The 26,779-nt window shown below is 41.1% G+C and overlaps 1 long non-coding RNA gene across 1 annotated transcript; it reads right to left on the bottom strand.

Moving 5' to 3' along the window:
• Positions 1-1,422: 1,422 nt before the first annotated feature.
• Positions 1,423-26,779, bottom strand: LOC117099731. The gene is made up of 3 exons (XR_004443977.1): positions 26,559-26,779; positions 25,785-26,029; positions 1,423-2,597 (listed from the first exon to the last, which is right to left on the bottom strand). It is a non-coding gene; the product is annotated as an uncharacterized LOC117099731 (long non-coding RNA).

Here is a 26,779-nt window from a genome sequence, read left to right as displayed (position 1 = left end):
AGGAAACCATTTATTGATGCACGCTGTATCTAAACATATCTGTCTGATGCAGTGACAGAAAAAAAAAGAGAGTGTCATACAATCAAACCTACAAGTGCATGTCATGGCTTCTGTTACTTTTTCTGTCTCTTTCCCTTATCCATTCGAACCCCCTGATGGTTCCTGCAACTTCATGTCTCTGATTCCACTGTCCCATGTGATTGAACCAGTTATGAAGATTCAGCAAAGCATTTATCACATGTTTCATTGGTAAAGATAAACCCAGTGCTGAGATCATTGCAAAATGAAATTAGAGGTCAAAAGCCCAGTCACAAAATAGAACAAAATGGCAAACATTGAGGTGGAAATGTTAGGCTACACAAGAGCTAGCACAAAACATTGAGGTGGAAATGTTAGGCTACACAAGAGTTAGCACAAACAGCACACAAAACTGCAGCAATCACCAACGTTTTTATGAGAAAGGAGGCATTTGAACTAATGATGCTTGATTCCACTGCAGTGTGGTCCCAAGGGCAGGGCAAGAAGATGGGTCTACCCCCTAGGGCAGGCAATCAAGGGGTCCATGGCCTGGAAGGGACTTAAAAACAATAATAAAATGCACTGAAAGCCAGTGTGCTTGTTATTATCACCACTGCAATTCTAAACAATATCAGTGATAAACTGCTCTCCCCACCACCAAAAAAAAAATCTTTTGTTGGTCTAAGTTCTATACAATCGCTGAAGTTGCAGTTGAATTTTAGGAATATAAATGTATGCTTCAACTCAGCACTTTTTAAAATTGTGCCTTCCTTAGTAAACATCGCATTCTACATGAGAGTTGATTCAGAGAATTAACTCCATGCATTTATTTTGAGAGTAAGTACAAAACAAAGCTTGCTTTGGGCACAATTTGAGTCTGAGCCTCCCTGGTACTATACTACATATTCCTGTTTTCAAACAATTGATTGAAATAAACAATGATAGCTCAGTGATTGTAAAGACAAACAGAACTTGAGTTACTTTAATTCTGTCATTCTATGTGACTGCCTGGAATTTTTTTTATTGTGTTTAACTTTTCTGGAATTTATTGTGAAAAGGGATTTTATGTATTTCTGCCAAATGTATCCTTATGTTTAAGGCTTTTTCTTATTTATTTAATCTGTTCCTTTATGTGAAAGAAAGCTTTCAAAATTAAAATTAATGAAAAATGTTCTCTGATCAAAGATAGATAGAAACTTCATGATATGGGAAGAAAAATAACTTTGACAAAGTCATTGACAAATGTGCAGAAGTTAATCACAAAAACAGAAATCAGAAAATCACTATTCATGACTGTGAAAGACCAATATATAGGTATAAGTTTTCATCCCTTTATTCAAAAAAATACACTAATGAAATTAAAATATTATACTATAACTTTATTTCATTTTTTGGATTGTAGTATTTATTGTATTTTTAGTTTTTACTGAAATGACACAAAATTTCACAAAAGAACATTTCTGGCCATCATTATTTTCATTTCATGTTGCGATTATTACTAAAAACAGCTTTGTCACATAGAGCAAAGAGGTTTTAAAACTGATGCGCTCTGGGTGTTGAACACTAGCCCTAGCGCTCTAATCTGTTACCTGCTTTGTTTTTGTGGTTCCCTGACTCTCTCCCTCTCCTTAGCCTGGGCTTTCCCCTCTCCCCACCCACACCCCCATCATCACTCCAAACAAGACTTGTTAGAAAGGTAGATCTGATGCACTTAAAATAATTCACGTCTTCTCTCGGTTTCATCGGTCTTTCTCCCACTTTTTCTTATAGAGAGTCAGGTTACAAAATTAGAAGAGTTAAAACTCAGTCCTTCACTCTCTTTTCCTATTTGCCGAGAGTAGAGATGAGCAGAAGCATAACTGGCCAGGATTCACCAATCCACCTAGGAGAAGCTGAGCCAGGCTGGGGGAGTGGGAGAAAGGATTCAGACAGCACAAACCCTACTTTGACTCTGACCCCAGGCATGCCGCCTCCAGCCAGGAGTATTCCTGGCTTTCCTTTCTGGAAGAGCATCTGAGAAAACATTGTCCTGAGATGTAAAACTGCCCTCCACACTCAGGCCTCCAGCATCACCCATCACTCCAGAGACAATAGAGTTTACATTTCAGTGCATGCCCCATCCCACACCTCCTCCCAACGCTGAAGTTCCAGCTCTGGTTGGCCCATTGCTCTTAACTCTGACGAACCAACTCAAAGCAACAGGGAAAATATTTCCCACCCAAATTTGGCATAGGAGGATCATCCCGCTTCAGTCCCCTGAAGGATCCTAAGTTACCTAATAGCGATTTATTATGTCATGAAGGGTCACGTTTCCTTCATGTTGGTGATGAGGGGAAAGTTACGGTATTTTTCATTTTTACTTAGCTGAATATAATGAATTCCACTGATGGCCTATTTCTGAAATCCACCAATCAAAGGAAATTGTAAAGTTCACCATAGTAACAGCTCTGTGTCAGTGGCCCACATGAGAACCACACAGCCTGGGAGGCACCGCAGCTGAGGAGGCACTGGCCAATCGCGGGGCAGAGTGATGTTACCATCTCATAGCAACCAAGGGATCTGCATGGCAACATCAGTTGCTATATAAAAGAAAAATTAGAAACAATATTCTGTTAGGGAGAAATAAAGACATTAACTGTTAAGTCATACTTGAGTCACAGTTGTGAGGACCTATCCCAAAATATCCACCTAAACATAGCCCAGATGATACCTGCCAGATTCAGGTCCACATGTCAGGAACATTCTCCCCCATCAACTGGCACCACCTGAGGAGTGAGAAAGAGGAGTATGTCCAGAGAATAGACCACTTCTGCACAGGAAGGAGAGGGCCCTTTGAATACCACAGAGCATATTTGCGGGGTAAATTACACATAAATCATCACATTTAGTCTTGTGAGGGAGGCAGGGCAAAATTATTATTATCATCATGTTCTGCATCTAGCTCCCATCCCTTCCTCCCCCGGCTTTCCCATCTCAGTTAATAGCTACACAATTCTTCCAACTGCTCAGGCCAAAAACCTCTGAGTTCTCCTATTTTCTTTCTCTCACACCCACATCCACTCCATCAGAAATGCTATTCATTCTTCCTTTAAGCTATCTCCAGAATTCAGCCTTTTCTCACCACCTCCACAGCTACACCCTAGTCCACTCCACCACCTGTCTCGCAGAGACAATAGCCTCCTAACCCGTTTCCCTGCTTCCCGGGTAGGCCTCCCTATGGTCTATTCTCAACACGGTAACCAGAGTGACCTTTGCAAAATGTAAGTCCTTGGCTCACAACCCTCCAATGACTTTCCATCCTATCTCAATGTGAAAGCCCAATCCTTCCCAGAACTATGTGGCTTCATACACCTTGGCTGGGGAGCTGGCCCATCTCTGTTATTGTTTGCTTCTCTCAACTGCTCTAGCCACACTGGCCTCCTCGCTGGGCTTCTAGCACATCAGGCTCCTTCCTACCGTGGGGCCTTTGCACTAGCTACCTCTTGCAGAATGTTCTTCCCCCAGAGACCCTCACTTCATTCAAGTGTTTGCTCAGATGTCACCTTCTCAGTGAATTCTTCTCTGACTTATTTTAAAACTGGACTCTCTATACCCATAGCCCCTCACCCCCATCCCTAGCACCAGTGGGCACCTAGAACAGTGCTGGCATACAGTAAGTACTCACTCAATATCTAACAATGAATAAAGGAAGCACTGTTTTACAGATAATCGGGCTCAAGAAGCTAAATTATTTACTCAGAGGCTCCCAGCGAGGACACATTAGAGCCCAGACTTGAACCCAGACTTATTCATGCAGTGACTCCCACACTGGGCTCTACCCTCTCTACCTCACTTTGGTTTCCTTTTCCAGATCTACTACCACTTCTAAGTGCCAGGAAAGCATGAATTTTCTGCGAAGCCAAGAGGAATTGCTGGGCTGATGGCGTGGCTGTGCAGACAGCCACAGCAGGAATAGAGAGTGGGGGTGAGTTGGCCCAGACCCTGAGCGGTGCCCCGAGTGGAGCCACCCTTCCAAGGGGATCAAGCAAATGATTGAGACCATGTCAGCATGACTGCCAATGATACCTCATTGACGATGACCTCTCCCTCCCTTCCAGGCCACTTCTCTTGGGGATAGAGACAACTCTTTTGAACATTCAGCATTCCTACCCCTGTATTTGCTTGGGTCAAAAACAAGGATTTAAATGGAACTTTTAGTCTGCAAAGTGTTTTATTCTCATTTTTGCTAGTTTGTTATCAAGGAGTCTCAGAGTTGTATTAAGTGTATATTGCATGACTGATTGGGAAAAAAATAGAGAAAATTCAGTCACCAGAGTTTTTTTGGTCTGTACAATAAATAGTTTTTTGTTAACAGAAGCAGCTTAGTATTGTGGGATTATGAAGAATAGCATTTTTCCATTAAAATTATGCTGAACACTGGTAACAGCACGCCTATATTCTCTACCCTGAATCTGGAGGTGGAGGGTAAGGAGTGGAAGAAGAGATGAGGTGGGAGTGGGGAAAGACCACCCAGAAACAGGGCAGGGAGGGGAAAACCAAAGGCAAGAACATTTTCCTTCCATGGCCTATATCGGAAATTAGGAAACACTGGTGTAGACACAGACATTGTCATCAATCCTGCTGTCAAAGAAAAAAAAATAGTCATGACTCTCTCACCAAGAAACTAGAAACATGAAAGACACAAACCAATAACAATAATCACTACCGCTTTTTGAGCATTTACAATGTAGTAAGCATTTTGCTAAGGGCTGTCATACAGTTTTACATTTAAGCCTCTTAGCAAACCTGGATGGGAGGAACTACCTCCCCATTTTATGGACTATTTACAGAGAAAGTGAGTAGCTTACCCAAGGTCATACAACTAGAAAGTGACAGAAATGATCCAGTTGCCTCCATAATTCCTGTGGTTTTTTCTTTTTGTTTGTTTTTGTTTTTGTTTTTTTCTAATTTCCAGCTTTTATTTTAAGTTCAGGGGCACATGTGCAGGATGTGCAGATTTGTTACATAAGTAAACGTGTGCTATGGTGGTTTGTTGCACAGATCATCTAATTACCTAGGTATTAAGCCCAGCATGCATTAGCTATTCTTCCTGATGCTCTCCCTCCTTCAATCCCCCTACTCTCTGACAGGGCCCAGTGTCTGTTGTTCCCCTCCCTGTGTCCATGTGTTCCCATCATTCAACTCACACTTACAAGTGAGAACATCCAGTATTTGGTTTTCTGTTCCTGCATTCGTTTGCTGAGGATAACAGCTTCCAGCTCCATCCATGTCCCTGCAAAGGACATGATCTCCTTCCTTTTTATGGCTGCATAGTATTCCATGGTGTATATGTACCACATTTTCTTTATCCAATCTATCACTGATGGGCATTTAGGTTGACCCCATGTCATTGCTATTGTGAGTAGTGCTCCAAGAAACATATGCATGCATGTATCTTTATACTAGAATAGAATGATTTATATTCTTTTAGATATGTACCCAGTAATGGAATTTCTGGGTCAAATGGTATTTCTGCCTCTAGGTCTTGGAGGAATCACCACACTGTCTTCCACAATGGTCCCTGTTTTTAATGGTTACATTGCACCTCCTCTCTCTACAATAAGATTAATTCATGTGATATAAAGAAACATGGAATAAATATAAAACCAGGAGGTGATACAAGGAAACATAAAAAAAAACCTCAGTGAAAGTTCTGATCCTTTCCAAGAATGCAGAGCCCTGTGTGGAGAGTTGGGCAGGTCTGTGGAGGCCCTGGGGAACTTGCTTCACAGTTCCACTTCTCGTCCCCAAGGTGACGTCATCATCCCCTCTATTTTGCACCACAAAATTAGTTCAATAATGATGGAAAAGGAAATGCTAATGTCCTGCTCACAAAGGTTCATGTTGCCAAAAGTTGTGGAACATATACTATTCTCTAATATTTTCCCTGTTGACATAAAACTCACAAGGTGTTTTGTTATATGGAGAACCCCAGGAGAGTTGAAATAGGGGATGGAGGGGACCAAAGCTGTGTGCCCAAAGCACATGTATAACAATGAAACAGTCAAAGAACTAAAATAACTAACTCCATTTTTGTTGACGGGGCCTCTACCCATTCCTGTATGTAGGCTAGGATAATTTTAGAACACTGAGATAATACACAAAAACAGCAATCATGTAGTTTTTTAAACTAACTCTGGGATTAAAGGAGAAGTATGTAAACAACCATGTTTTGTTAAACATAGTTAACTGTGTTCTATAACTTGTTTATAGAAGCATTGTGATCTGACCAAGAACAAAGAAATTCCCACCCTTCTCAGACCCTCACTGACACGCAGATGTCTGTGATCACTGGTTACCTCTTGATTCTGACCCCCTCCTTTTCCCCTGTGCTTAACTTAAAAAGAGACTAAAATTTGTACTGACTTAGGATGGTGCTTTAGGACACTAGTCTACCCTCTTCCTAATTTGCTGGCCCTCCGGATAAACTTGCTTTTGCTCCCACCAACTCTTGTCTCTTGAGTTTTGGCTTCTGAATGGTGAGCAGCTGTAACTGAATGGAATTAGAGCACTGGAGTGTCCTGCTGAAACTTTTGGCCTTGCAGGGAGGAAAGAGTAGGTTTATATTAAAGCTGCTATTCTTTCTCTGCTGCATCACATTCGTTCCAGTATTTTGCCCTACAAGAAAATATAAACCTAAACAGAAAAAAAAAAAAAAAAAAAGAAAGAAAGATGTTTTTTGGATTCCTGAATTAAAAACAAAAATCCAGCCTCACTTTACCCATGAACATGAAACCAACACGCCATAGGACCTGGCATTCTGACACAGTCTGGGACAGTTTCTACCCAGGCTAGACTTTCAGAGAAGCAAATATTTTCCTGTATTCAAATGCATCTGTGTTACCTAATATCAGGACTAGCCCTCACCTCCTAGTTTCACCTTTGCAGTGAAACTTCTGTTCATCACCCCAGCCCTGAACTCCCTTAGCATGAGTTGTTTAGACTGGGCACCTGTGTATTTGCAAATACTGTAGAAGGCAGTATGAGTTAGTGCAAAAGGTTCTGGGACCATAGAGCTGCAAGCTCAAATTCCGGCTTTGAGATTTGTTACTTGTGAGATTTTTGGTAGGTGACTACCCTCTTCTACCTTTAGCTCTATCACCTGTCAAATGAATACAGTTAAACCCATCTTACAGAAGTTTCTTGGCAAGGAATAAGTAAGCTATTACATTGGGAAAGAGCCTACTATAGTGCCTGGAACATATCAAGTTCAATTATTATTTTGCTTAATTATTATTTTAAAAGCAAAATACATAAACAAATGAACCAGGAGATGGTCAAAATTGGAATGTAGTATTCTAATTGGATCTCAGTCCTTGCTGAACTATCCTAATTAATTACATATGTATGGACTTCTCAGGAGAAAACTGAAGTACAATCAACCCCATCCCCAAAAAGGAGTCATCCTACTCACCAATTTTCGAGATAATTCTTCTATTTTTCCCTCAAAATTGAACATCAGTTTTCTTCTCAACATACTGAAGGATAAACCCCCAGTCTAATGATATTAAATATTACATTTAGGCTCTAGGATGATGGGTTTCCCTTATGATCATGTTCTACTGCATTTCACCAGAGTCGTGGTTAAGGACAGTGTCGTCTTTGTCTCGGTATCTGAAGGTCTTCTGCAGATTAGCCTTTGAGTTCATAAACAAAAAAAACCTGAATAGTCATGGTGTATATTTCGGGCTATAAATCCCATAAATCCTCTGTAAATGCATTTGCCCAAATCTAGAGTAGGTAGAAATAACCTTTTGACAAGAGGAAATCCCGATTTTAAATGATGTAAAGCAGAGCCTATGTTAGTGCCTCCCATTCTTTTAAACATCTATGTAAATTATAAACAGTCCCCAACTTACAGGAATTTCCTTTTTTTGGTGGTTAGGATGGTGAAAAGGCCATATGCATTCAGTAGAAATCATACTTTGAGTACACATACAGCCATTCTGTTTTTCATTTTCAGTACAGTATTGAATAAATTTCACAAGATACTCAGCACTATTATAAAACAGGCTTTACATTAAATGATTTTGCCCAACTATAGGCTAATGTAAGTGTTCTGAGCACTTTTAATGTAGGATAGGCTAAGCTATGATGTTTAGTAAGTTCAGTGCATTAAATGCATTTTTAACTTACTGGGTTTTTTTTTCAACTTAAATAGACTTATCAGGACATAGCCCCATTAGGGAGCATTTAGTATTTGCCATAACCATTGGGAGGGTTAGATGGATGCCCTCCAGCCATTGGGAATAGAAAGACAAGCATCTTCCCTGGTGCTGATGTGAGTTTATCATTAGGTAATTTGCAACAGCTTTATGAAGCAGTTGTACCTGTTGTCTGATTATTGGGAGAAAATGTAGTTGAGCATAAACTGTGGCAATGGGGGACGGGGAAGGGGCCATGGTAATCTGCAGGCCCGGTTTAGGTGTTTGGCTACTGGGGCGGAGAGCAGGAGCCCTGTGTATTTGCTGGAGGATTCAGTCAGTCCTGAAGGAAAAGAATGAAAAAGAAGTCTGTGGGACTGAGGGAAGCTAGGGAAGTGGTTGAGAACTTGGATGCCTAGATTCTGCCTGGGTGCTCTGGCTGACTGTTGGTGTGGAAGGATGCTTCCAGATAATACAAAGGATAATGCTGCCCAAATAGCCCCTGAGCTAACTGTGGAGCTGTTGTCCCATGTTCCCCAGAAAGAGGGCTATCAGGAACTAGAAAAGACAACGCCCTCCATTCAGGATGCTAATGAAAGAATCCTTAGGAAGAAAGTTCACTCTCAGAGCAGCAAATACAGTCTCAGACAGCAAAGCAGGAGTGGCTCCATTCACAACTACAAGAAATCTTCCAAGTAAAAAGCGTCCAAGAAGAATGTGCAAGACATACTGCCCTTAGGCCCAGGCAAGAGGGGACCATGCTTTGGAGGGCTCCACATGTCACAAACACAAAAAAGACATAATGTTAAAGAACACATGGACAGCTTTGTCGCTCAGCTCTTGCAACTGAGACCCTGACCCTAAACATCAGATCTCCTGACCTCTGTTCAGGCTTCAGGGAAATGTTCCCCACATCTCTTGCCTCACATCCAAATGCCATCAGAGATGTGGGTCTTGCTGCTGTGGACTTCAGAGATGGACACTGCTGCAGAGGTTGTATGGGTTTGAGTGACTAAAACACAAGAGAAGAAAACTTGCCCAACGTTTCCTCAGGTAGCATGAATGGAATAGACTATTGCATTAAAGATAGCTTTGCAGTAGTGTTCAGAGGCAATTTTCTTGCTTTTTAAAATATTTCAATTCATGGCTCAAAGAATAGCACTTATTTTATAATTTGTTAGCTTGATTCAAAACATTTGAATAACTCTGTTGATACTTTTCTCTCAAACCCCACAAATGTTAGGGTGGGCTTGCCTGTGAGTCGCCCAGGAACCTGTCACAGGACATGGGAAAGAACAGGGTGTGACTGAGATTCTGTTTCCTGGGGATTCATCACCTTTGCCTCTATTAGTCAATACTTCTGTGTCCTCTCCCAGAGGGTGTGTCCCAAAAAGGCCAGGATTACCAAACAGTGAAACCAAAATTCTCATATTTGGCAAACATTCTCTAATATTGATGTGGATGCCACCAATTAGGCTTATTCAACATATCAACTCGGAGAGCACATTTGATAGCTGACTTGTTTGAGTAAGGGGAACATTTTCTCTACCCCATCTCCCACCCTAATCAATATACACTTCCCTACACCAGGTCTTTTCTATATAGCTTCTGTGTCCTCCCTTCTGGAGAATGATGGAGAGAGAATCTCCATGTTTTCTCCCTAACTACTTGCTGTTGCTCCTCAAGGGAGGAAGGGCTGATCCAGTTGGCCAGAGCTTAACACTGACTAAGCCCCACTCTTATGTATGGTGGATTACACGTCTCGTAATAGGAGGAACAGGCTCCAGCCTATCTAGTTCAAATTCTTCTTGTCCACCCCATGCTTCATTTTTCCATATAGTAGCAAAACCAGCAAGGTCCTCTCACAAGGGGAGGCCAACCATTCTCCTCCCTGCCCTGTTCAGCCCTGACTTGGGGAGATGACACAGGTGGCTGGGTTAGTTGGAATCTCTGCTGCAGGCTTAGGCACGTGCCCAAAGACACACCAGACTTTGTGAGTCCTAAAGCAGAGATTTAGGGTCAAAGATGGGAGATCATAGGTGCAAGTCATACTCTCCAGCACAATTTGCCAGAATCCCTGTTTTTTGAGGGTACATTAGACAAGGTGGGCTAAGTAGCTATGATGGAAGACCCACTAACTCAGAGAATACAGAAGGTAGCCTCTGTCATATCTTGGTCTTAGATGACTGGCTAAGGGTTGGCAGACAGCTCTGAGTCACATAGTCCTTTGAGAGCTGGTGCTGACAGTGCCTCTTGCTATCTTCAATATGCATTTCCCAGGGCTGCTCTATTCCAGCCACACAGAAAGGGAAAGAGGACAGTCCAGGGCCAGGGATGACTCTTAAGTAAATAAGCTGAAAGTTGCCCAGATCAATTCCTCCCAAACTCCAAAGGAGCCTGGGAAATGGGAGCACTGATTCTGGCAGACAGCTAGCATTCTCCACCACAGAGGAATCACTGAGCCTTTGCAGGTTGTAAGTTTAGTCCTGATTCTACAGGAACACACTAAAGTGCTTATTTGTTTGTTTGTTTGTTCATGGTCTGGGTAGTTGACTGGCAATAGTTACAAAAAGTCTCAGCCAAAATCACCTGTTACATACAAATTGGTGCAGAACTCACAGTCATTAGATTGTTTCAATTATTTAAGCAGATTCAAAAATTCATTTTGGGGTAAAAATAAATAAAGTTATTTTAATAGGACTCATGAAGCCTATCTTGGGGTAGAAGAGGGATAACCCACCACCTGTAAGTTTCCTAAATTAATACATCTTTGTCAGTTTTATTGCCCATCCTAAAGCTTATCAGTACCCCTTGAATCAACACTAAGTTTATGACCCCTCCCTGATTACGCTGTGACGCCTTTAGTTAAGAGACACAGCCTGAAGGATATATTAGTTTCATTCATTTAGGTTCTCCAAACAATAATCCTAACTTTCTATATTTCTAACTTCTCAGCTAAGATAACTGAAAAGCAATATACCTAGGGCATATTGCCTTAGTTCTCCCAAACCCCTCTGCCAAAATAATGGGTGAGTTTTTTTAAAGTTAGGTATTTGACATCTTGAAGATTAATGTTTTAAAAATCCATTTAACATCCTTTTTTTTTTTTTTTTTTTTTTGAGGAGTCTTGCTCTGTCACCCAGGCTGGAGTGCAGTGGCACAATGTTGGCTCACTGCAAGCTCTGCCTTCCGGGTTCACACCATTCTCCTGCCTCAGCCTTCAGAGTAGCTGGGACTACAGGTGCCCGCCAACACGCCCGGCTAATTTTTTGTATTTTTAGTAGAAACGGGGTTTCACCGTGTTAGCCAGGATGGTCTCGATCTCCTGACTTCATGATCCGCCCATCTCAGTCTCCCAAAGTGCTGGGATTACAGGCATGAGACACCACTCCTGGCCCATCATTTGTTTTCAAAGCTTATCCACTACGATCAAGTAGGCTTCATCCTTGGGAGGCAAGGTTGGTTCAACATATGCACATCAACAAATGTGATTCATCACATAAATAGAACTAAAGACAAAAACCACATGATTATCTCAATAGATGCAGAAAGGTTTTTAATAAAATGCAACATCCCTTCATATTAAAAACTCTCAATAAACTAGGTATGGAAGGAATATATCTCAAAATAATAAGAGCCATATATAACAAACACACAGCCAACATCACACTCAAAGGGCAAAAGGCAGAAGGCTTCCTCCTTGAAAACTGGCACAAGGTAAGAATGCCCTCTCTCACCACTCTTATTCAACATAGTATTGGAAGTTCTGGTCAGAGCGATCAAAAAGAAAGAAATAAAAAGGCATTCAAATAAGACAGGAAGTGAAACTATCCCTGTTTGCAGACAACATGATCCTGGATCTAGAAAACCCCATCCTCTCAACCCAAAAGCTTCTTAAGCTGATAAGCAACTTCAGCAAAGTCTCAGGATACAAAATCAAAGTGCAAAAATTGCTAGCATTCCCACATACCAACAACAGTCAAGCCAAGAGCCAAATCACAAACAAACTCTCATTCACAATTGCTACAAAAAGAATAAAATACCTAGGAATACAGCTAACAAGGGAATTGAAAGATCTCCACAAGGAGAACCACTGCTCAAAGAAATTAGAGATGACACAAATAAATGGAAAAACATTCCATGCTCATGGATAGGAAGAATCAATATCATTAAAAGGGCCATACTGCCCAAAGCAATTTATAGATTCAATGTTTCCACTGACATTCTTCACAGAACTGTTTTTTAAAACTGTTCTAAACTGTAGAAAAAACTGTTTTAAAATTCATATAGAGCAAAAAAAAAGAGCCTGAACAGCCAAGGCAATTCTAAGCAAAAAGAACAAAACTGGAGCCATCACACTACCCACTTCAAACTACTACAGGGCTACCGTAACCAAAACAGCATGGTACTGGCAGAAGAACAGACACATAGACTAACAGAATGGAATACAGAACCCAGAAATATGACCACACAACTACAACTATCTGATTTTCAATAAACTTGACCCAAAAAAAAAAAAAAAAAGCAACGGGGAAAGGATTCCCTATTCAATAAATGCTGCTGGGATAACAGGCTAGCCATATGCAGAAAATTGAAACTGGACCCCTTTCTTACATCATATACAAAAATTAACTCAAGATGGATTAAAGACTTAAATGTAAAACCTAAAACTATAAAAACACTAGAAGACAACCTAGGCAATACAATTCAGGACATAGGCATGAGCAAAGATTTCATGATGAAGGTGCCAAAAGCAATTGCAACAAAAGCAAAAATTGACAAATGGGATCTAATTAAACCACCGAGCTTCTGCACAGCAAAAGAAACTATCAACAGAGTAAACAGACAGCCTACAGAATGGGAGAACACTTTTGCAAACTATGCATCTGACAAAGGTCTAATATCCAGCATCTATAAGGAACTTAAACAAATTTACAAGAAAAAAATAACCTCATTAAAAAGTGGGCAAAGGACATGAACAGACCCTTCTCAAAAAGACATACACGCAGCCAACAAGCGTATTTTAAAAAGCTCAACATCACTGATCATTAGAGAAATGCAAATCAAAATCACAATGAGATACCACCTCACACCAGTTAGAATTGCTGTTACTAAAAAGTCAAAATATAACAGATACTGGTGAGGTTGTGGAGAATAAGGAACTAAGTACAGAAATACCATTTGACCCAGCAATCCCGTTACTGAGTATATACTCAAAGGTATATTAAATTGTTCTATTCTCTATTATATATTATAAAGACACATGCACACATATGTTCACTGCAGCACTATTCACAATAGCAAAGATATGAAATCAACCTAAATGCCCATCAGTGATAGACTGGATAAAGAAAATGTGGTACATATACACCACGGAATACTATGCAGCCATAAAAAAGAATGAGACCATATCGTTGGCAGGGACATGGATGGAACTGGTGGCTATTATCTTTAGCAAACTAACGCAGGAACAGGAAACTAGTAACACCACATGTTCTCACTTATAATTGGGAGCTAAATGATGAGAATACATAGACACATACAGAAGAATAACACACACTGGGACCTATTGGAGGGTAGGGGGTAGAAGGAGGGAGAGGATCAGGAAAAATAACTAATGGATACTAGGCTTAATACCTGGGTGATGAAGTAACCTGTACAACCAACCCCCATGACACAAGTTTACCTATGTAGCAAACCTGCACATCTTGCACATGTACCCCTGAACTTAAAAGTTTTTTTAAAAATCATTTTTTTAATTAAATAGTAATTGAACACATCATCCTTTAAGTTACTCATGATTTCTTATATAAGCCTCTACGTAGTAAATTTCTTCTAAAATTTTAAGTTACAAAATTTTATAACTTCAAGTGAAGGTAATGAATCTATTATTTTTTCTTAACAAGAACCATACAAACTACTCACACCCCTCATTATCTTGATTTCTAAGATTGGCACTAAACTTAATGATCAACTGTAATAGCTACTTCAATTCTGGTGCCTGAAATCTATGTCCCAATTTGCTTTACACTTTAATGAATTTTTACTTTGGAATAATTTCAAATTTATAGAAAAATTATAAAATAATTTGTACAGATAGTTCCTGTAAACCCTTCACTCAGTTTCTCTTAATATTAACATCTTACTTAACCTTGGTACATTTGTAAAAACTAAGAAATTAACACTGGTGCATTTCTAATAACTGAACCACAGACTTTGGATATCACTAGTTTTTCTGCTAATGTCCTTTTTCTGTTCCAGGATACCTAACTGCATTTAGCCCAGTTTGTTTTAATTGAAATACAGCATCCTGGTTGAAAATCATTCCTAAGAAATTTAATGACTAGAAACTGGAAAAACATTTATTTAAGATTCACAAAAGATTTTCTCTCTCAAACAAAAAAGAATTATCTACATTTTAATTTTTAAGCTATCATTTAATTTAAATACGGTTTGCTCAATGATAAGGAAATTAGATTTTTGTACTTGAGAATTTAGAGAACTTATTAGATGTGGTTCATCAGGAAGGCTTAAGAAGCACATATCTACCATGGAATAACTTTCTAAAAGAGAAAGATCCCTGTTAAGAGTTGTGGCTTTCCTGTACCCCAATCTCAGTGATAGCCATAGAGATTCCTGTTGGCTCATAGCCAAAATTTAAATACTATCTTGGCCATGCACACCCAAAAAAAAAAAAAAAACCAGAACAATAGAGTCCTTAGAAACAGAGCCTTTAGATACTTCTTTTGGAAAGAGCGCTAGAATAGAGCTTCTAAGTCTTCTAATTGCTGTTGCTGACGTAGTCTGCTGTAAAATTACAATAGTGAATAGGCAAGGACCGGAAGATTCCAAATTGTCAAACAATTTGAAGAGGTACTATAAATCATCTCTCTTAAAAAAAACATGGCTGTCAGAGCCTGGGATCCTGAATCAGAAGACATCTCTGACTGGATAACGCTGATTATAAAAATTGCTGAAAAGTTATAAATAAAACGTTAAATAATACAGTACAGTTAATTCTCCAGGTGTTGATTCCATTCTCAAGTAAAAATCTACATAAATCAAGTAACAGCACACAACTCTCCTGGGGGTAAAAATCTCTAGAAACATTGTTCACTCACATGTGCCTATGTCCTTTTACTCTATAGTCTCAATGACATTATTTCTTACTTTGTTATTTCTTTTCTCCAATCCACATCAGTAGCCCGTTCTTATGAATAATTCAGCATCTGTCTGAGCTTGGTTTGCAATATTATCTTACATAATGTTATGTAGGAAGAGGGAGAACAATGCAAAGTATTTTTGAAAGGCTAGTAATGCTTAAATACAGGGAAATAATTTTTCTTTCGATCTTTCATGTTTGCAAAGTGGTTCTGCCACATCCATTGCCTCTGAACTTTCACTGAACTTTTGCTTCCAGAAAGTCTGGCTTCATAGACTCCAGGCTGTTGTAAAATTTGATATAACTGAAACTTGGTAAGAGGGTCCATTGCAATCACATGCACCTACAAAGCTATCTACCATACCTGTAATTCCTGGTGAGCTTGCGTCTATTTGTAAGTTCAAACAGGCTTCAAAGGAAGCAAGTCAGATCATCTGTGCACACAATGGGGGCAAGGAGAACCATGTTTGCTTTTATTTTTTTCAAACACAATTTTGAGATAACATTGTTAAAATTTCCAGGGCAATTTAGGACTCAGAGCCAGGTGTTCGCATTTGAGATCTGCAGTTGAAACCTTGCTGGCTTACTTCCCACGATACATCCAACAGTATTCCCTTGGAGCTGTTGGGAAGCCCGCCACAATTGTAATGGACATCCAATCTTCCAGTTTCTAAACAGAGTTAAGGAAGACAAACTTTGAAAACAGAATTAAGTCCATGTCGGAGGACTTACACTTTCAACTCTCTTGACTGTCAATGACTAAGAGTATAACTTTTCTAAATTATGAAAACCCACAGGAATCCAGGTCAAATGTTGACTTAGGGCTCTTCTCACATGTTGTTTCCTGGGCTTGGAATGCTGTTCCCTCCCCAGACACTCTACTCTTAACTTACAATGTAATTTTAATTCACCCTTAGGGTCTCAGCTTCCCTGACACCTCAGAAGAGGCTGGGTGCCCCAGTATATGCTCTTCCAGTGCATTCCATCTCGACTTCGTAGCACTATCTTTTTTTTTTTTCTCTAGTGGTTGATTGATGCCTGCTTTCCCCAATAAACATAAGAAAGCTATAGGAGAGCAGAACTGTATCTTTCTTATACTGGCTAGCTAGGCTCAAGGTGGTGGTCCAATAAAGATGTAAATGGATAAATCAATGCATGTGAGTGAAAATAATAATAGCTAGCTAACATTTACATGTTTGTTTACTACATGCCAGGCTCTGTGTGGAGTGTTTTACCTGTGAGAATGAATGAATGACCATCAAAAATGAACAATAAGAACATTAGAAGTATCTGAACGAATAGTGGATGTAATCTTACACAAGTTATGCATGAAGCCTTTTTGTTTACATAAAATTTAGGGGAACGTTTCAAGTTCAATGTTTCATGATTTACCTAACCTCAACTGCAGACGAGGGAGAAACTCAAGTTTTATAGGTAAACTGCCAAGAGCAAAGCTTGGAAAAGGTCAACAGGCAAAATAGTAGTAATGTGCTCCTATCTAAAGCTGAAACAATAACCAGAGGAAAGAGAAGATGGGGAGCTAGGAAGCCCAAGGTAAATGTACATTTTTATTCAGATTCTCGAAGAGGTATATGACGCAAAAAGGGTTAAAAACGAATGCTGTCTATACTATTTTGTAAACTGCATTTTTTAGTCAGTACATATTGTCATCTTATCATGTTATTGAATATTTCTCTACAACATCTTTTCAAGTAGATAGAATTTTATTGTATGCATGTGCCATTATTTATTTAACTATTCTCCTAAAGTTGAACATTTAGTTTTACTTCCCATTTTTGCCAGTATCAACTTGTAACTAAATCTTTGCATACATCCTTAATTATTTGTTTTAATATAGTACAGGGGTTAAATTATAGGGCCCAGGCTGGGCGTGGTGGCTCATGCCTGTAATCCCAACACTTTCAGAGGCTGAGGTGGGTGGATCACGATATCAGGAATTTGAGACCAGCCTGGCCAACATGGTGAAACCCTGCCGCTACTAAAAATACAAAAATTAGCTGGGTTTGGTGGCGGGCACCTGTAATCCCAGCTACTCAGGAGGCTAAGGCAGGAGAATTGCTTGAACTCAGGAGGCGGAGGTTGAAGTGAGCCGAGATGATGTCATTGCACTCAAGCCTGGGTGACAGAGCAAGACTCCATCTTGAGAAAAAAAAAAAAATTATAGGGCCCAATATTTGCACTTGTATGTGGGAAAAACATGGCTTCACATAGGATATTTCATCCAGGTTTGAAATCATAACCTTCCTTTAAATCAAAGAGCACAAAGCTAACAACTTCAAAAAATTAGCATTTAACAGCATTTGTATTTATTTACATTGAGTTGCTTTACAGTATCTTCAACTTGCTTCAATCAAAGCAGCAAATGTTAGTCATGCTAAATTGAGAGAAATTCTGAAGGTGCCATCTGGAAATGGCAGCACCTTTGTCCTAAGAAGCATTTTTGACTCAAAATTTAAGATACTTGTAGTGGTATTTTTTTCTGATTCTGGGGAATTTTAAAATATATTCAACTGAGTGATAATCTTAGAAAACAATCATGGACCTCTTCACTATGTTGCCAAGAAAGATCTCAAGTTTTTGAGATTAGCACAAATCTTAAAAGGTCATATCTGAGTATTTTTGGTTTCTTGTCTCCTAAAAGGCAAACCAGGCCATTTGTTGTCTTCCCTGGTAACAAGAGGAAAGAGCATCTAAAATTAGTGTGAAGCCAGACATACTGTGAATTAATAATGAATAGAATCACTGATTCCATAAATAACAGGATTCAGGGTCAAGAAGGTCAGCTTGGCTGCACTCCTAGAGGAGTAAAAGCGCCTTGAAAGTTAATGCTAGAAATAAAAGGTAGGGAGCCACGATGTTTCTAAAGGAAACCTAAAGAAAATCTTGCTGTGCAGGATGACTTTCAGTAGTGGCCATTGTTAAAGCCAACTGCATCTCAGATCACAGTCCAGAAAGTAAAGCTAATGAACCTCATCCAACAACTTGGTTTAGGATTATTGTTTGTGATAGCATACTTTCCATAATGTTAGTCATCACCATGAAAAGCTGTTTTTAAAATGTGATCCCAGGCCAGGCAGTGTGGCTCCCGCCTGTAATCCCAGCACTTTGGGAGGCCGAGGCAGGCAGACCACCAGGTCAGAAGATCGAGACCATCCTGGCTAACACAGTGAAACCCTGTCTCTACTAAAAATACAAAAAATTAGCAGGGTGTGGTGGCATCCGCCTGTAGTCCCAGCTACTTGGTAGGCTGAGGCAGGAGAATTACTTGAACCCAAGAGGCAGAGGTTTCAGTGAGCCGAGATGGTGCCACTGCACTCCAGCCTGGGTGACAGAACGAGAATCCATCTCAAAAAAAAAAAAAAAGTGATCCCACTCTCAGAAAACACGAATAGATCCCTGGCCTATATAGCCCTCTCAACTGGCTTTGATCTTTCAAACCTACATGTTGTCAGGTGAATTTTTTTTTTTTTTTTTGAGACAGAGTCTTGCTCTGTCACCCAGGCTGGAGCACAGTGCCACCATCTTGGCCACTACAACCTCCACCTCTCAGGTTCAAGTGATTCTCCTGCCTCAGCCTCCTGAGTAGCTGGGATTACAGGTGCCCACCACCATGCCTGGCTAACTTTTGTATTTTTAGTGGAGATGGGGTCTCACCATGTTGGCCAGGCTGGTTCAGAACTCATGACCTCCGGTGATCCACCTGCCTTGGCCTCCCAAAGTGCTGGGATTACAGGCATGAGCCACCACGTATTTTTTTTTTTTTTTTAAGACAGGGTCTTGGTCTGTCACCCAGGCTGGAGTGCAGTGGCACGATCTCGGCTCACTGCAACCTCCGCCTCCCGGGTTCAAGCGATTCTCCTGCCTCAGCCTCCTGAGCAGCTGGGATCACAAGCGCGCCACCACGCCCGGCTAACTTGTATTTTTAATAGAGACAGGGTCGCACCATGTTGGCCAGGCTGGTCTCAAACTCCTGACCTCAGGTGATCTGCCCGCCTTGGCCTCCCAAAGTGCTGGGATTACAGGCCTGAGCCACTGGCCTGGCCGTCAGGTGAATTAATTTAAGAGAGAAGACAAAACCCTTAAGGCGGCATTTGGATCCCCTATAGAGCTCTGATAGTCAAGGAATCTTGAAAGAAGCCCAACAGCCAAGAACTTGTCTCAAATTGTATTCCGTTTTCTTATTTCTGATGAAACTTGGTTTCCAGAGATGAATAATAATCTCACTTTTTTTGTACATTCAGGTGTTCAATTGCTGTTGTTCTTCTAAAATGGTAGTTTTCGTCCCTTTAATCTGCCATTTCATGTCACTTTGTGATATCAAACAAGGATATCACATTTTGAACAACACTTAGCACAGGCCAAATACTTTATGAAATGGGCATGACTCAAACTTGACAAAGTGAAGCATAAAGACCCACGCTGCCCTTTTCCTAGAAAGCTGATGAATCCTTCACTGATTCTTTACAGTAGTTTCACTCCTGGCCCACAGGGCTGCTCATTCTTCTCAGCACACACTATTTACGTATCTTTCACTATGGTACAGATTCTTCGAAGACCTTCCCTTTGTATCTCTAAGATAGCTAAGTATTTGAAACATCCACTCCACTTAATTAATGCAACCCAAATAGTAGAGATTAAATATCCCAGGCTTCCAGGCAAATGGAGGCTCTTTCCTCTGGTAGGTCACAGACACACACACACACGCGCGCGCGTACAAATAGAAGCAAATGTACACACATGTAAAAATACCCATCGAGCCCATCGACTCCAGAACTGCTCACAACAGAATCCCGGGAAGCTGCCTTGTTACTAAAAGATCCCAAAATAAAAATACAAGAAAATGGATTCAATGGAATAAGGTAAAATTTCACCTTTGGAGAGCTGGCTGTAGACAGGATAAACTTAATCCTGAATTTGGTCACAGCATGCAGTTTTTTCATGGGTTGGCACAGAAACCAAGGAAGAGCAGACCTGGGAATCACAGGAATGCTCTATCTCAGGCTCATGGATGCACTGGCTGAGAGCCCCAAACACAGGAACTTTCTATTGCCACTATCACGGTCCCACTGTGGGAAGACCCACTGTTAATTCAGGTTACAAGTTTGAAATCAAAATTTAAAAGCATGCTCCTCTAAGCTAATAGTATAGAACTGTACATGACCTTGGCCTACTCCAACCCAGTGAAACATTACCAGCTTAGTAGAGCAGAAAGAGGTCATTTTCAAAACTGGTTGAATTATAACAGGATTTCCTGAAGGCCAAGAGGAAATCATGCTGTTTCACTGCAAGCAAAGCAGAGTGGGCCAGGATAATAAAATACTCAGGAGTGAATCCTGGCACACAGAGAAATTAAAGAAACATGTGGCCGGGTGCTGTGGTTCACGCCTGTAATCCCAGCACTTTGGGAGGCCGAGGCGGGCGGATCACCTGAGGTCGGGAGTTTGAGACCAGCCTGACAAACATGGAGAAACCCTATCTCTACTAAAAATACAAAATTAGCCAGGCGTGGTGTTGCATGCCTGTAATCCCAGCTACTTGGGAGGCTGAGGCAGGAGAATCGCTTGAACCTGGGAGGGGGACATTGCGGTGAGCTGAGATCTCGCCATTGCACTCCAGCTTGGGCAACAAGAGCGAAACTCTGTCTCAAAAAAAAAAAAAGAAACATGTAGGTGGGGATAAGAGTATTCTTAGGGGTTGGGTGGAGTCACACAGAGGTGCAAAAATAAAGGAAATATATAGAATAGTGCATCCACAGGTCAGGAATACCATGCCTCCACTTGCCCCAGGGTTCTGCACAATGCACACACTCAATAAATGTTAATTGACTGAATTAATAAGCTTCATAGTTCCAACATGCAGTCCAGTACCTAATTAGCTAGTCCAGGCAAGCCCTCTTAATATTATATTTGGAGAATGAGAGACATGAACTGGTTGAGTGACCTCCTCAGGTCACCCTCTTTGTCAGAGGCATAACCAAGACAGGAGTCCAGAGGCACAAGCAACCACCAGCCACCAATGAACTGGCCCACCACTGACGAGGTCAGGAGCTGAGGAGGCAGGAACACTAAGACAAATGGAATCTGAAGTCTAAATTCAGGGAATTTTCAGTTCCCTCAAATCACAAATGAGAACTTTTAAAATGAATTCAAACTCTCCTATGGTCTGGCTCAAGAAATAGGAGCCTCCAAGTTCAAGTGAGAAGTTGTGTAGGAAGAACTCTAAGATGGCACAAGGAAGACTCTTCTCACCACTTTGGTGAAGTTTCATAGAGAGGGCATGAGCTCTGGAAGCAGGCAGTCCTGGCTTTGAGTCTAGCTCTGTTACTCACCAGCCATGACCTGAAGCAACTTAACCTCTTCAAGACTCAGTTTCCTCAACTCTAAAATGAAAATGATAATGATTGTCTCATAGAGTTGATGTGCAAAGTAAAGATGTGATATAAGCCCCTAACATGATGAGTGGTCCAAAATGGGCACTCAGGTACAAACCCACAAACAAAATGCTAGTTATGACAATGATTCCACTAGGAACAGCAGAGCATCAGCCAGAGGTCGTGTAAAGTTTCCACTGACTTGATGAAAGGAAATCTAAAGTAATGAATAAACACATGAACAGGTCACTCAAACTGCAGATTACAAGGATAGTTTTTTTCAGTGTGAGAAAACTGCTGTTTGGTAGCTCACAAGCAGATTTCACTCTGGAGCAGTGCCCTCGACACAGAGCAGGCTGGGCTTTTTAAATTGTCTGCTCTCTTTCTGTCTCTCTCTCTCTCAGCTTCTGATACATGATGTTCAGCAAATACACCACATACTGGAGAATGATATATCATTTACTCTGCAGACTCCATTTTACGACAGACTCCCAAGATTGAGGGCAGATGTACTATGCACTTGAATATGCCCAAAGTTTTAAGAGTTAAGTTACTTAATGCTACATCTAATGGCATCATTTGCAACAGAGCTGGTTACCAAAAATGCATTTGGGGCTTCTCATTTTCCATCTAAAAACTACATTAAACCAGCACAGTGCATTGGAATTTTATATGAGATTACAATAGTTGACAACATCCATATCTCTATATCAAAGAGAAACCATCCCTTTTTCACAAGGAACTGATTTTAGAGGGAGTTGCACTTCTGAATGAGAGATACTCCGGCGATCTGGACCTAGAATCTCTGAGACTGTAGATGTTGAATAATATTAGTGTTATAAGAACCTCAGTTATTGTTGTTGTTATTGTTGTTGTTGTTATTATTATTGAGATGGAGTCTCACTCTGTCGCTCAGGCTGGAGTGCAGTGGTACAATCTCAGCTCACTTCCACTTCCACCTCCCAGGGTCAAGCGATTCGCTTGCCTTAGCCTCCCAAGGAGCTGGGATTACAGGCGCACGTCAAGATGTCCAGCTAATCTTTGTATGCTTTTGTAGAGATGGGGTTTTGCCATGTTGGCCAGGCTGGACTTGAACTCCTGGCCTCAAGCAGTCTGCCCACCTTGGCCTCCCAAAGGGCTGGGACTCCAGGTGTGAGCCACCTTGCCTGGCCTGACCTACACTTTTCTAAGTCCATTTCTCACTTTTCAGGTCACATCTGAGGTGTGTGTTAGTAGCATCTGACACAGTGATGACTCCCTTTCCTCTGAAACAGTTTCTTTAATTGGCTTCCAGCACAAACCCTTTCTTCATTTTCCTCCTTCTCACTGGGCATTCCTTCTTAGACTCCTTCCCTGGCCCGGCCTTTTCTCTCTGACCTCATAATCTTGGAGGGCCCCAGAGCTCAGCCCTCAGACCCCTTCTCTTCCTTATTCACCCTCTTGGTGATCTCACCCGGTTTCATAGCATTAAATATCACCAGAAGCTGCCAAATGTGCACCTCCAGCTCAGACTTCTATCCTGAACTCCAGACTTCTTCTTTGTCTTTTTTGTTTGTTTGTTTTTTGAGAAGGAGTCTCACACTGTTGCCCGGACTGGAGTGCAGTGCCACAATCTCGGCTTACCGCAACCTCTGCCTCCCAGGTTCAAGCGATTCTCTTGCCTCAGCCTCCCAAATAGCTGGAATTACAGGCGACTGCCACCACGCCCAGCTAATTTTTGTATTTTTAGTAGAGACGGGGTTTCGCCATGTTGGCCAGGCTGGTCTCGAACTCCTGACCTCAAGTGTTCCACCCGCCTCAGCCTCCCAAAATGCTGGGATTACAAGCGTGAGCCACCACGCCCGTCCGAACTCCAGACCTTTATCCAGCTGCCTGCTTCATGTATCAAACTTAACAAGTCCAAACTTGGACTTCTGTTCTTTCCTTTGAAGCCAGCTCCGCTCCCAGTCTGCACTCCTTCAGTCGATGGTGACTCTATTCAAAACCTTTAGAGTCTTCCTGGACTCCTCTTAACTTTTTTTCTTTTCTCACATCCAAATCTTGTTGGCTTCCTCTTCAAAATATATCCTGCATCCAACCACTTCTCACTACCTCCACTGCTGCCACTGTGTTCCAATCCATTGTCATCTCTCCTGGATTATCACATTCACTTCCTCACGACAGTCTCACTGTCGCCCAGGCTAGAGTGCAGTGGAGCAATATTGGCTCACTGCAACCTCAGTGATCTTCTGATAGCCTTGCAGTATAAAGCAATTCTCTCTTGACCCATCATAGCTGTCCAGGTACCATTTAAAGAATAACAACAACAAAAGGTGACCATTTAGACAATTTAAGAATTACTTCCAAAAAGCAAACATATGGAGAAGAAAGCAAAACAAAATATAGGCTAGTGAGCACAATTAATTCCTACAGCCAGTTACAAATCCTTGCAACTTTCTCATTCCTTTAGGTTCATAGAAGTCAGAAGACTTCAGGTTGAGGAAAGCCAGGAATATAAAAGCCAAGGTCGGCTTTTAATTTACCTTCAACATGATCAAAACTAAACTTTTGCCCGGGAGTTTTCTCAGTAACAAAGGTGAGCAATTCCACCAAAGGCATTTTTGGGTCTACTCAACAGCTTTGATTGCACTATTCTCTGTTTTCCTCAGAATTAGGTTTCACATTTGTAAATGTTGATCAATAAACTAGTCCTGCTTTCCCAGGTTTCATGCTCAATCCTGAATGTCCTTAGGGGGACACTGTGAAGTTTATAAAGGCTCTGCTTCTTTTGCCTTCCTTTAAAGGATGGTGTTCCACTAAGATTCGCCTTTCCATCTTCCACTCTTTTATCTTAATGTACATACTTTCCCTGGGTGATCTTTTCCACTTCCTCCCATATGCTCATGACTCTCAACCCTCTACCTATCTCTAGCTCGGGTCTCTCTCTTGAGCTTCAGATCCATATATCCCTGGATGTCCCATTCTCAAACACATTGTGCACATACAGAGTTCTTTTTCTCTGCCAAATGTACACCTCTTCCTCCTTTTCATTTTCCTTACTGGTGCCAAAATCCATCTAATCACTCATACCAGAAACCAGAGCATGGTGCTATAAGATCACAGAGGAAAAACCAAGGATAGTAGCAATTTGCTGCAGGGTAGGAATGCAGGGAGACATTCCAAGTGACATAATATAACTACAGAGATGCCAAAATAAGAAAAAGCATGGTATGTGTGCTGTTAGGATAGAATAGCATAGGCCGAGGTAACGAATAAAACCCCATAATCTCAGTGGCTTTTTTTCTCATTAAAAAAAAAAAAAATCTTATGCCAATTGGTCAGCGTTCCTGCAACAGAAATTCAGGACCCAGTCTGCTTCCATTTTACAACCCACTGAGCTAGAGTTTTGCACATCCTAGCATATGGACAAAAAAGAATAAGCATGAAGAACTCAGACTCCCTCTTAGTTTTCCTGAACCAGAATGCCATATCCTGCCACTTACTTTTTTGTTGTCAAAAATTTGGTCAGTGTCCCAACCTAGCTGCAAAAAGAAACTGGGAGATGTCTTCTCATCTGCCTAGGAAGGTGAAATGAGGTAGTGAACACATAGCATTTTCCCCACTACAACATGGTTAGGAAACTGTAAGAAGACTGGCATACCTGAAAACCAATGGGAATTATGGGTTGGGTTGGGGGTGTAATAGGTATTGTGGAGAGAGGGTAGGTAGACAGTGCTAGGAAACACAAGAACGTAGGTACCATGGCCAATGTAACTAGAAGGACTGGGTGGAGTCAAGAGCCTGAGTGTCATGCTGAGAATAGCATGCCAGTTCAATGGGAGTTTAAAGATGGGAAGAGAGCAAAGACAGGGAGAGGTGGTCAGTGGAGAATCCTAGAGCTCAACCTTCTCAACCTGAGAGCCCCAAGTAAAGGACCAGCTCCTGCTCCAGGACCAGCCTGAGGTTCCAATTGCTTTAAGAATCCATGGAGTGTAGACAAGGATCTGAGACTCTGACCTAAAAACAAACTGAAAAGTTCTGTGTTCATTACCTCTGGACATTGTGTGATCCTTCCTCTAATGGCCTGGCTCCCACCACCTCTCCACTGGCGCTCCCCTCTCAGCTGCATCCCGTCTCCCTCCGCAGGCTCACCTCCCTTTTCTCTCCAGGTTCAGCCTTTCATCTTGATTTTAGTGGGTGCAGGTTCTTGGCCCCTTCTCATGGGGCGCTGCCTCCAGTAGTACGTGCCCCAGCTGATTTGCATTCTGGTTTACACGCAGTCATCTTCAACCAGGCCTATCCAATCAAAATAATAACATTAATAACTAGCATGTACTAAATGGTTACTATATGCCAGGCGCTATTCAAACTTGTTTTATAAAGTCGTGTGATGTATAACAATATTTCAGTCAATATACTATTGTGGTCCCATAAGAGTATAATACTGCATTTTTACTGTGTACTTTTTCTATATTTACAAATGTTTAGATATATAAATACTTACCAGTGTGCTACATTTGCCTTCACTATTCAGTACCGTAACAAGGTGCACTGAGTTTGTAGCCTAGCAGGAATAGGCTATACCATATATCCTAGGTGTGTAGAAGGCTACACCATCTGAGTCTAAGTCTGTGTAAGTACATACTATGATGTTCACACAACCGCATGATCGCCCAATGACACATTTCTCAGATCTTGTTAAGCAATGCATGACTGTCGCATGACTGTATATAATTATTTATTCTCAGTAAAAACCCGTGAGCTAGGTGGTATTGTTATCGCTATTATGCAGATAAAGAAATAGATGCAAAAAAGGCTAACTCACCATATTCATGGCGCTTATAAGTGGTCAAGCTAGAACCTGAATCCAGGATGTTTGGCTTTTAACCAGACATAAGTTAAAAGGGCTATCGGTGCTACTAAGTAAAGGATGAAGGAGAGGAAAGATAGAGACAACATGGCTTCATGATCTTGAAAGAAAAAAAAAATGTAAGTAGCAGTTGTAATCACTAAGAAGGGAGAAGAAACAGTCTCCATTGTAGACAA

The sequence above is a fragment of the Trachypithecus francoisi genome, unplaced genomic scaffold, assembly GCF_009764315.1.
Source record: "Trachypithecus francoisi isolate TF-2019V2 unplaced genomic scaffold, Tfra_2.0 Lachesis_group17, whole genome shotgun sequence".
Taxonomy (NCBI): Eukaryota; Metazoa; Chordata; class Mammalia; order Primates; family Cercopithecidae; genus Trachypithecus; species Trachypithecus francoisi.
The sequence above is the reverse complement of the archived record's forward strand: the minus strand, read 5'-3'. Positions and strand labels throughout refer to the sequence as shown.